General features: G+C 40.2%; 1 long non-coding RNA gene across 1 annotated transcript; it reads right to left on the bottom strand.

The window, feature by feature from the left end:
• Positions 1–5,227: 5,227 nt before the first annotated feature.
• Positions 5,228–6,378, bottom strand: LOC116709858 (uncharacterized). Its single transcript, XR_004336977.1, has 2 exons — positions 5,785–6,378; positions 5,228–5,690 (listed from the first exon to the last, which is right to left on the bottom strand). It is a non-coding gene; the product is annotated as an uncharacterized LOC116709858 (long non-coding RNA).
• Between the last annotated feature and the right edge of the window lie 4,273 nt (positions 6,379–10,651).

The following is a 10,651-nucleotide window of genomic DNA, read 5'->3' as shown; positions in this document are numbered from 1 at the left end:
TTTGAAACCTACTAATGTAATTATATACAGTATCTACAGCAAGAATTGGCTTCATTTGATGCTGTTGGATGCTCTAGTTCTCTATGTTTACAGTGATCTATCATCTATTAACACTTATTCCAATTGCGATATAGATGATTATTCAATCACAACATCATTTTTAATCTATATATTGCTTTACATTTCATTCCACCTAAATGTACGATCTGCTCTTGCGATGCCTGGATTTTCCTCTTGACAAATGTAAAAGGCTTATCTTATCTCACTGCATCTCATACACTGACTGTCAAAACACACACACACACACACACACAAGGATTGAGCCACATGAAAGAAAAACAGCAACAAGTTTTGTCTTGTCATCTCCATAAGTGTGGTCTATCTTTGGTATTTTTCCCGTCAAAAATATATCTTGTGAATCTTTATTTCTGTGAACACACTGTTTACTGTAGTTTTCACTGTGAATTTAAGGAACTTGGATGCAAAACCTTCTTGTTTCCTTGTTCATCTGCACTGCCCTTCATATGAATAAATAGCCGATTCGGACTGATGTATTACCAAGGATGGCAGAGAATTTTTATGCATTTGCATCATTTTTTACACGCTTCTAGCATAATTCAGCCTGACATGTTTAAGGTCATTGAAAACCTTGGGATCAAACTCATAACACTTTTTCAATGAAGGTGTAACTGCAAATGCTTACATTTGACTGTAAAGCTAAATTAAAGGTGAGAGACAATCCTGGTTAAAACTATTTACAAATGTTGGTAGATGGCAAAAAACGTAAAATATATTTTTTAAAAATCCAGTTTCCTGTTTTTTATTTCCTTTTATCCCTTTTTTAATTTTAGGTTTTATTTAGTTGTTTTACAAACTTACAGTAACTCTTTAGCAGCACATGGTTTCACCAACATAAGAATAAATATAACATTGATATTGCCTAAAGAAGGCAACGACAACAGAAAGGATCCCAGTCCACAACCCTGAGGACCACCAAAATATTAACAAAATAAAGTTAATAAATCATTATTATGGACAAATTGGAATCCATCAAATGTCATTTAAACCAAGACACTTTTATGTCCGTGTTTTTGAATGAATAATTTTCCTCATACTGCTCAGCCTTCTTCTCGTTCTCTTTATCACGTCAGTCATGAAGTTAGTAGTTTCACACACATCCCTGTTTATTACCTGCATGTACAAAGTTCTGCTGCAATGGTGTCGTTTGTCTGATTATTTGAATGTTTCTGGTTTTAAGCGTAGACCTTCCGCAGCCGAGCTTTTTATAGCCACGTTAGCCGCAGAATATTTGGTGGCGAGGCCAAGCCGAGGTGTGTGTGTGTGTGTGGTGCGAGCCAGGCGCGTGTGTGTGCATGTTGGACAGGAGCGGTGAGTGGCATGGGAGGGCAATAGTGAATGGCTGCGCTATTGCATCCTCCCAGGAGAACTCTAAAACACACACACACACACACACACCCACACACACACACCCTCTAGACAACACTTCAGCAGCTCACTCAACCCGCCTACTTCATCCCCCTCACGAAAACGAAGATTTAGGAAAGAAGAAGAAGAAAAAAACCTCCCATCCTGGTGGCATACCTCTCCATCCTGGCACCGCCCCTCAGCTAAAGTCAGCGCTCACGGTCTCTCCTCATCAGACTTTACGGAGAGACGGCGGTGTGTGTGCAGGGGGCCCCGCTCAGGCTGTGCGCATGTGGCAGAGCCGACGGGACGGGACGGACTCAGCGTGTCAGACCGGCGCAGAAGGAGGAAGAGCTCGTTCACCTCTCCACGCGCTTTCAGTAATGCGCAGCAGAAAAGGAAAACAAACAGACTAAAAAACATCCAGTTAAAATTTCTTTCTTTTTTTTTTCTAAATATACTTAGTTTCTCTTCATTTATATCTGAGCTCTCTGTGCCGTGGCGTGGAAGCTGCCAGAGGCAGAGGACGGGACGGGATCCCCTGGATGCGGGACGATGGATTAACTTCCCGCAGTCTGGTTTACTCTCCGTCCTTCGAGCCCCTCTTACCTGGGGATTATTCGGCCCGTCGGACCTCCAGTCTCTGCCTCTCGAGATGAGTGAGGATCTTGTTCTGCGCTGCGCCCTGATGCTCTGCTGCGCGCTCCTCTCCGTCAGCGCCAGCAACTGGCTGTAAGTTTCTGAGCCTCCAGTTTTGTTTTCATTTTTCCTGACCGGAGCACTGCTTCTCACTTTCTCCCTGCATACTCACGGCGCGCGCACACATTCACACACACACACACACACACCCCCCCCCCCCCACACACACCTGTCCTCTTGCTGTTTTCATTCTGATCTCCGCATCGCCTGTCCTCGTTACCTCCGGCTCAGCGGCCGCTCAGGTTAATTGTTAACCATCTCAGACTCTCTCTCTCTCTCTTACAAACACACACACACACACCCCTACACACACGCACGCCCACACACACACACACACACACACACGCACGCCCGCACACACACGCCCACGCACCCCTCCCCCCCACACACACTCTCTCTCTCTCTGTCAGAGGTTTAATAGCTGACTCTAACGTAGGGGAGTAAAAAACTTTTGCACAAAATAAAACTCAACAAAACAAAGAATCCGACATGTTTATTCTAAAAACTATTCACTGACAAATTAAACTGTAGGCGGCTATAATATTTAGACAATTCGTAGAAAAAGAAGTTGCTGAAATATTTTGATTAAAGAGATATTTTTCCTTTTTTCACCTAAATATTTTTTTGGACCAGTTCGACATTCTGTTTAAAAATACCGTTAGAGGTGTGGGATGCCGCATAGCTCTGGTATCGATCCGATGCCAAATGAACACTGGGTCAGTGTCTCTAGTACTGATGCGCTGCTTCCTATTATTTACGTTTGACATACCTTCAAACTTCTGGCCTCCAGGTGTCTTTGTGGCTTTTCTTTTGTATTAATTAGTTAAGACCTCAGACAGAATTTTGACAAAGCTTAAAGGTGTCCACACAATGTTTTAATAATGAATTAGATCAACAAACAGGAACATAGAAAAATAATTAATATAGTGTGCATTTTATTTCCTAAAACAAAGTGCAAAAAAAAACGTATCGGTTGAGAAAACATAATCTGTTTTTAGGTCGATTTGAGAAACTAAATTAAAAACAAAAATTAAAATTAAATTTCATGTGAAACTAGTATCAATAGAACCACCGTCGATATCAATATTACTGATATTTTTGGATTGATGCACCTGCCTTCATCTTCAACTTTATAACCTAACAATTATTCCTGCTATTGCCAAAATAAAAATCAAATTTTATTTGTATAGCACATTTCAGCAGCAAGACATTTCAAAGTGCTTTACATCATAACAAACACAGAATCACAATGCAATATAGCATCAATCATTAAGTCAAGTTCCATCAATAAATTTGTAATTGATTACATTTCAAATACAAATTTAAACAGGTGGGTTTTCAGTTGAGATTTAAAAGAAGTCAGTGTTTCAGCTGTTTTACAGTTTTCTGGAAGTTTGTTCCAAATTTGTGGTGCATAGATGCTGAAAGCTGCTTCTCCTCGTTTGGTTCTGGTTCTGGGGATGCAGAGCAGAACCAGAACCAGAAGACCTGAGAGGTCTGGAAGGTTGATACAACAACAGATCTTTAATGTATTGTGGTGCTAAGCCATTCAGTGATTTATAAACTAACAACAGTATTTTAAAGTCTATTCTTTGAGCTACAGGGAGCCAGTGGAGGGATTTTAAAACTGGTGTTATGTGCTCTATCTTCCTGGTTTCAGTGAGAACGCGAGCAGCAGCATTCTGGATCAGCTGCAGCTGTTCGATTGATTTGTTGGACAGACCTGTGAAGACGCTGTTGCAATAATCAATACGACTGAAGATGAACGCATGGATGAGTTTCTCTAGATCTGGCTGAGACATTAGTCCTTTAATCCTGGAAATGTTCTTCAGGTGATAGAAGGCCGACTTTGTAACTGTCTTTATGTGGCTCTGGAGGTTCAGGTCAGAGTCCATCACTACTCCCAGGTTTCGGGCTGATCGCTGGTTTTCAGTTGTAATAACTGAAGCTGTGCATTGACTCTAGATCTATAACTCTAGATCTATAGCTCTAGATCTATAGCTCTAGATCGTTCCTCTTTAGGTCCAAAAATAATAACTTCAGTTTTGTTTCTGTTCAACTGGAGAAAGTTTTGTCACATCCACACATTTATCTGTTCTAAGCATCTGTTCAGTGACTGGATGTGTTTAGATTCACCTGGTGACATCGTAATGTAGAGCTGTGTATCATCCAGGTAGTTGTGGTAATTAATCTTATTTCCTGTTATAACCTGAGCTAATAGGCGCATATAGATATTGAATAAGAGGGGTCCTAGGATTGAACCTTGGGGTACCCCACATGTGACCTTTGACCTCTTTGATGAGAAGTTTCCAATTGAAACAAAGAAATCCCTGTTCTTTATGTAGGATTCAAACCAGTTAAGCACTGGACCGGAGAGTCCGACCCAACTCTCCAGTCGATTCAGTAACATGTCATGGTCAACAGTGTCAAAAGCTGCACTGAGGTCCAACAGAACCAGCACTGTGGTTCTGCCACAGTCTGTATTAATATGAATATCATTGAACACTTTTATGACGGCAGTCTCCCTGATATAAGATGTAAGATGATGTAAGATATTGATTATTACAGGTATGGGCCTTGCACTTGTAAGTGAGGGGAACTATAATAGTCTTTTCTGATGAGACAACATGCAGCATCAGGAGGACATTAGGCTCCATTTAGCTGGAGAAACTGGACATGCTGCCACTTTATGTTCATGATTGTAGAAGAACTCTCAGCTGGGGGGCATTTTGTTATTTCTGTATCCATGAGGATTAATAACCTTGGTTTAATCTGAAAACACAAACAATTTTAATAATAACAGTAATAATAAACACCATAAACTATCTGCATTCACTCAAAATTTAGGAGAAGAAAAATCAATCTGACTACTTTTAAAATGCCACAACATATTGACTTTTAGTGGTATCTAATTTTTAATTATTGTAATTTTCATTTTGAAACACACATTTGAAGGAAACTATAGAATTAAGTTGGAAATCTTTTTGCTTTGAAGCGACAGGACAGTGAAAGTTGTCTTTCAGCTCACCCACAGTGCACAGCAACAGGTGGGGGAGGGGCCACACTGCGTTACATCATGCTCCAATACAGCGAGAGAAAACTCTACTCACACAAGCTGTTTCTTTACTAAAGACAGATGTGATTGTTTTGATAGTTTTCTTTAAATATATCACATAGAACTGGATCCGTAATGGAGACAGATACTGAGGGTTTCTGAAGAAAAACAAACCTTTGTGCCTTTATCAGAAACAGAGAGGATGTTAAGGATGAAAAACAAAGAAGCTAGAAACTCTTTGTTTTGAAATTGTCCTTTATAGAAATGTAAATCATTTCTAAGTATTACATCCTGCCTGTGGATGAAGCTGAGGTTTGTACTAGACTAGAGGCGTAAAGCAGTGAGTCCCTGCTGGGCCGGCGTGTCGCCTCCTCCCGGGTCCTGGGAGCCGGTCGGTTGGGCCACATGTGTGTGCCTGCTCTCCCAGCAGACCTGTGGGAGGTGTTTAGCTCACTTTCTGCATTCCTCTTCAGGCTCCGCTCCATTCTCTGCTGCCATTCATTTCCATTACCTGCAGAAAATCTGTTCGTTTTAGAGGTCGACCTCTTGTTTGTCAGTTCTCCCTCCCCGCACACCCTTTCCTTCGCAGTTGATACAAACTATACCTGCCGCAGAGATCCATTATTAGCTGACAAATCACCGCTGACACAAACGTCTGCTGTAGACGTCGCACGTTTCCTGGTGACGGCGACCTTGTGAGATTTATAACGGCCCTCTCGTGTTTGCGTCGGGATCTTGCCGCAGACGGTCTAACTGACGCTGTTGACAGATTCATCAGTGGAAGTCAAATTAAAGCCATGCCAAACAGCTCAAGCTGCCTTGAACTCTGTCACTGGGTGCAGGATAATTGTGCTGTTTGGGAGCTGAAGGTGTGGTGACAGCAGCCCACAGCAGGACGTGTACAGGCAGGCCGCGGAGCTGCCGCTCTGCTCTCTGGGATTTACACTGCTCAGACGAATCTGTGTGGTCCGCAGCAGTCGTCAAGGCTTCAGCAAGGGTCAAAGGATGGCCAGCAGTCAGAGGGACTGTTAACAAGCAGCTATAAAACATGTGACAACTACATGTAAGCAATGGCTTCATGCATGTGGCCCCTGGGAGCCCTCAACCGATCACTAAATCTAATGAGAGGAGATTAGATCAGACATCAAGATGATTCAGCTTCCCGTGTGAGCTTTCGTTTTTCATCACTGCTGTTTAACTGGCCGCATGTTACAGCTGCAAGGACGCGCTGTTACTCTGTTAGTTCGTCTCTAACCTTGCCGTCGACCACACGAAGTGCTGGGAATGTTCAGTTTACCTTGGATGATATGATAGATAGTTCACCTTGATGTAGGAAACGGCTTTCCTATGTCACTGTTTTTACTTCAATTTCAGATTTCTTTCAGATAATGTGCTAATTGTTGCTAATTACGTTGCAAAAATACTAAATCTTACCATTTACCCGTTTCTAATGCAAATATCTTTGTACACTTGAAATAAGGCAAAACTAACTTGCAAGTAACTCTTTGATAAGATGTAACAGCTTGGTTTAGGTCAATAATTCTTGAATATTGATCAAGCTTCTTCCCCACAGCTGTCACGCTTTTGAATGCCTCCTGACATAAAACATAAACTATAAGGACTGTACTCCCCTATCCTCTCATACAACAATAACACATGGACTATCCTCACACACACACACACATCACGGACTGTTTTCTTCACACACACATACAACCTGTAAATTTTATCTGCCATTATTTATCTTGTATTATATTATATACATATATAGTCCATTCCCTAACATTCTTGTATAATCTGAATATTCTGTATAATCTGTATAATCTGTGCATATAGCTCCCATATTTATATTTATACACAATATCTATATCTCTTTGCTATAACCCCTTATAGTCCATACATACATAGTCTTGTACATCTGTAAATAAATATTATATCTCGTAGAGCACTTCTGGATAGATGCAAACTACATCTCGTTGCTTGTACTTGTGACAGTGCAATGACAATAAAGTTGAATTCTATTCTATTCTATTCTATTCAAAAGTATGAGTTCCACTGGCAGATTCTTTTCACTGATAGCACAATTAAAAATTTATTGCTATCCGTGAAAAAGTCTCTCAATGTAACTAATACTTTCCCATGAATATTAAGGAATTATTGACTTAAAACAAGCTCCTATATCTAGTGGAAAAGTTACTTGTAAGCTAGTTTTGTCTTATTTCAAGTGTACTAAAAATATTTGGACCACAAATACTCACTAAGATTTTGTATTTTTGCAGTGCAATCCAATTAAAACAGATATCAAAGGTGTTAGGGATGCACAATATATTGGCTCTCATATCGGTATTGGCCGATATTACTCATGTTTTAACATATCGGTTAATCGACTGAATCGGTATCGCTCCGATAAATAAAAATGGGCTGATATTAACAATATGATATTTATTTCCATCTTGTTGATGTTTGTTTCCATATTTGTTTGGTTACATGACAATGATAGTGATGCAGAATAGGATTATGGGATTGTGAGTTTAACTGAATCAGAGAAGCAATGGTGAAATCAGCTGCAATCATTTTTTCAGCGATATACACACATTTCCAGTAAGTAGTGGTTGTCGAACTTATCAGAAATAGTAATATCAGATAGCACTATATTTTAATGTTAAGAAAACTTTCAAGATCAAAATTATGCTGCAAGGAGGCATTTATTCCAAATATTTTAGATTTTGCATCAAATTGATGTCTGTCTTTATCTGATTTCTACAAAACTCTTCAATCATGCATGTCTGCAGTACATGACAATTTCCCAGTGGCTATTTATAGTGTGTTCTGTGATTGTGACATATTTCAGTGTACCACTAATGTCCAGCTAATTGTTGTTATGGCGATGCCTTCTGCCTCCTTGCCGTGTGAACAGCTTGCTGTGCATACATATTGTTTGTGTCTTGTTTGTGAGTCTGTCTCAATTTGCTGTTCCTACTCCAAAGCAAAAATGCTGCCAAACAAATGATTTAAGAATAGTTGGGGCCTCTTCTGTTGCAGCTTGCTAAGGTGATGACTACAAGCTGCATCAGAGTTGATTCTGCATGGCTCCTCAAATGAGCCAGACTTTCTAGGTGATCAAACCAGAGTTCGATTAAAGGAGCAGCATAATGTAAAATGGACTTTTTTGAGCTTTATATAAGGTTCTAATGTTATTCCTTCATCAAAAACATACCTGGAGTGTTCCTTTGATTCTTTCATGCATGTTGGAGAAATCCTTTAATCTCCCATGGCAACCACTCAGCTGTGCAAATCACCTGGTTGGACCTAACCCCGCCTTCAAGGCTCAGCTTCTCCTCAGAGCTGCAGTTTCAAAGCTTCTGAGCTTCTGCCTCACAGAGCATCTCTCTACCCACAACTCCCCACTCAGCTCCTTCAGACTAGCAACCAGCAATTAGCAAACACCTGGTGGTATTGTGCATCAGCTGAGCTCATTATTCGAGGTATTTCTCAACAAAATGCTGGTAAAAATGTTGCTAAAGGGTTAATAGAGGAGCCATGTTGTGATGACTTCCTGACTTTCAGAAAGAGCAGGAGGTTTTAAAGAGACAGAGGCCTAATTTCAAGGCACTAAATTAGGAAGTCAGATTTCTTTTAAGTCATATTTAATACATTTTTAGAACTGAAGGTAACATAGTGACTTAATTGTGCTATCAAGTGGCACTATGTGCCTTGAAAACACATAATACTGCCGTTTTAAAGCGGCTGGTGTAAATGTGAATGCACCATATAATGGAACTAAGGTTCAAACTGAGCACTAAGAGAACTGAGGTAAACCAATGGAAAAAATATGAGTGAAGTTATTGCTTTTTTGTGTTCATTTTGTAATTTTTTGTAATAATTGTATTATTTTGTATTATGACAATATTTCATAAATGCTGCAAAACAATCCAAATTTTCTGAATTGTTTTAATAAATGTTAAACTGCAATAATTTTCACATTTTCTTGATGTACAGTTTGGTTGACTGTTTGATATGTTTGACTTATTGTTGGCTATTAATGTAAATCCATTTACTTAAAGTTGACTAAATTTTGAAAAAAAACCTTAGAGACATCCATCCATCCATCCATCCATCCATCCATCCCTCCATCCCTCCCTCCATCCATCCATCCATCCATCCATCCATCCACCCCTCCCTCCATCCACCCCTCCATCCATCCCTCCATCCATCCGCAAAAATGACAGCAGGTTGCCAAATAGGAATTGTTTATTGGGTAGTTTCAAGGTTTGACCATGTGATGAACACAAAAATTCTCTTATGGCAACATCTGCACTGTGACGGACCGGCGACCTGTCCAGGATGGACCCAGCCTCTCACACAATGACCACTGAACGTAGCACTAGTTCCTCTGCTACCCTGCAGGGATAAACGGGTAAAACAATGGATGGATGTTTTCTCAAGGCACTTTCCAAGACAAACAGAACCCATTCACATTCAACTATATAGAATTAAATCAGTCCAATTATTCAGTCAGCATATCAATCATTTTTGTAAAAACACATTTTCAGAGGCTGATCAGAATGCCTGAATCTCTAACCAGAGGGTGGATAAGAAACCTCACTACGCCTGAAGGATTACATTGAGACAGGTTAAGAAAATGAGCAGACTGGCTCAAAGTCATTTGTTTGTTTAGCAAAACTGGCACAAATCTCCTTTACAGAAAGGATTACAGTCTTTATTTATTGTCTGAATACAGCACATTGCTTTCTAAACCTCAAAGAACAGGCTATTTACTTTTGAAACCCCTTGTGGGAAACAGTGAGTTCAAGTTAGGACGTCACAGTCTACTGTCAACCTGATGCAAGAGATAGAGAAACAAAGGCAATCGCGATAAAGACGTGAATACTGTTGTAACTTTATCTTACATGTGATTTGCTCACCCCAGCTGCTAAATATACTTACATCATGTCACCGTATCTCTGCATTGTATGGAAAGTATGACTCCTTAGGTTTTCTGTTTGTTGCTATGCGAGTGTGTGAACGTGTGCATATCTCTGGCATATTCATTGTGAGGCACTGCAGTGCATATCCACGTTGGCCTTTCCTCAAATCAAAACTGTCACATGTAGATATTTAGTGCTGCGCTCTGTTGTCACTTTGGTGTGTTTCTGAGGGCCCAAACGCAGACGAAGAAGGAGGCAGGGGACAGTAAGTGCAAAAGGAAAGTCCAAAAACTAAATATTTCATCCAAAAGTGGTGATATCAGAAAAGAAACTCAGAAACTTGGCAAGTAGGGCCAGAATGGATCCAATTTAATGAATGGCAGAACAGAAACTATACAAGTGTACAAGCATAATGATGGGGAAAAAACTCAGAAAGGAGAGAGAAATAAAACAGGAAGCGAAGAGAGCACTGAACAGAAAGGACCAACTTTAACAGAATAGGACAGGAAATCACATATCAGAAACTCCTCTAAGAGCAAGAACA

The sequence above is a fragment of the Xiphophorus hellerii genome, chromosome 20 (assembly GCF_003331165.1).
Source record: "Xiphophorus hellerii strain 12219 chromosome 20, Xiphophorus_hellerii-4.1, whole genome shotgun sequence".
Taxonomy (NCBI): Eukaryota; Metazoa; Chordata; class Actinopteri; order Cyprinodontiformes; family Poeciliidae; genus Xiphophorus; species Xiphophorus hellerii.
Note: the sequence above shows the minus strand (reverse complement) of the source record. Positions and strands in the feature narration are given on the sequence as shown.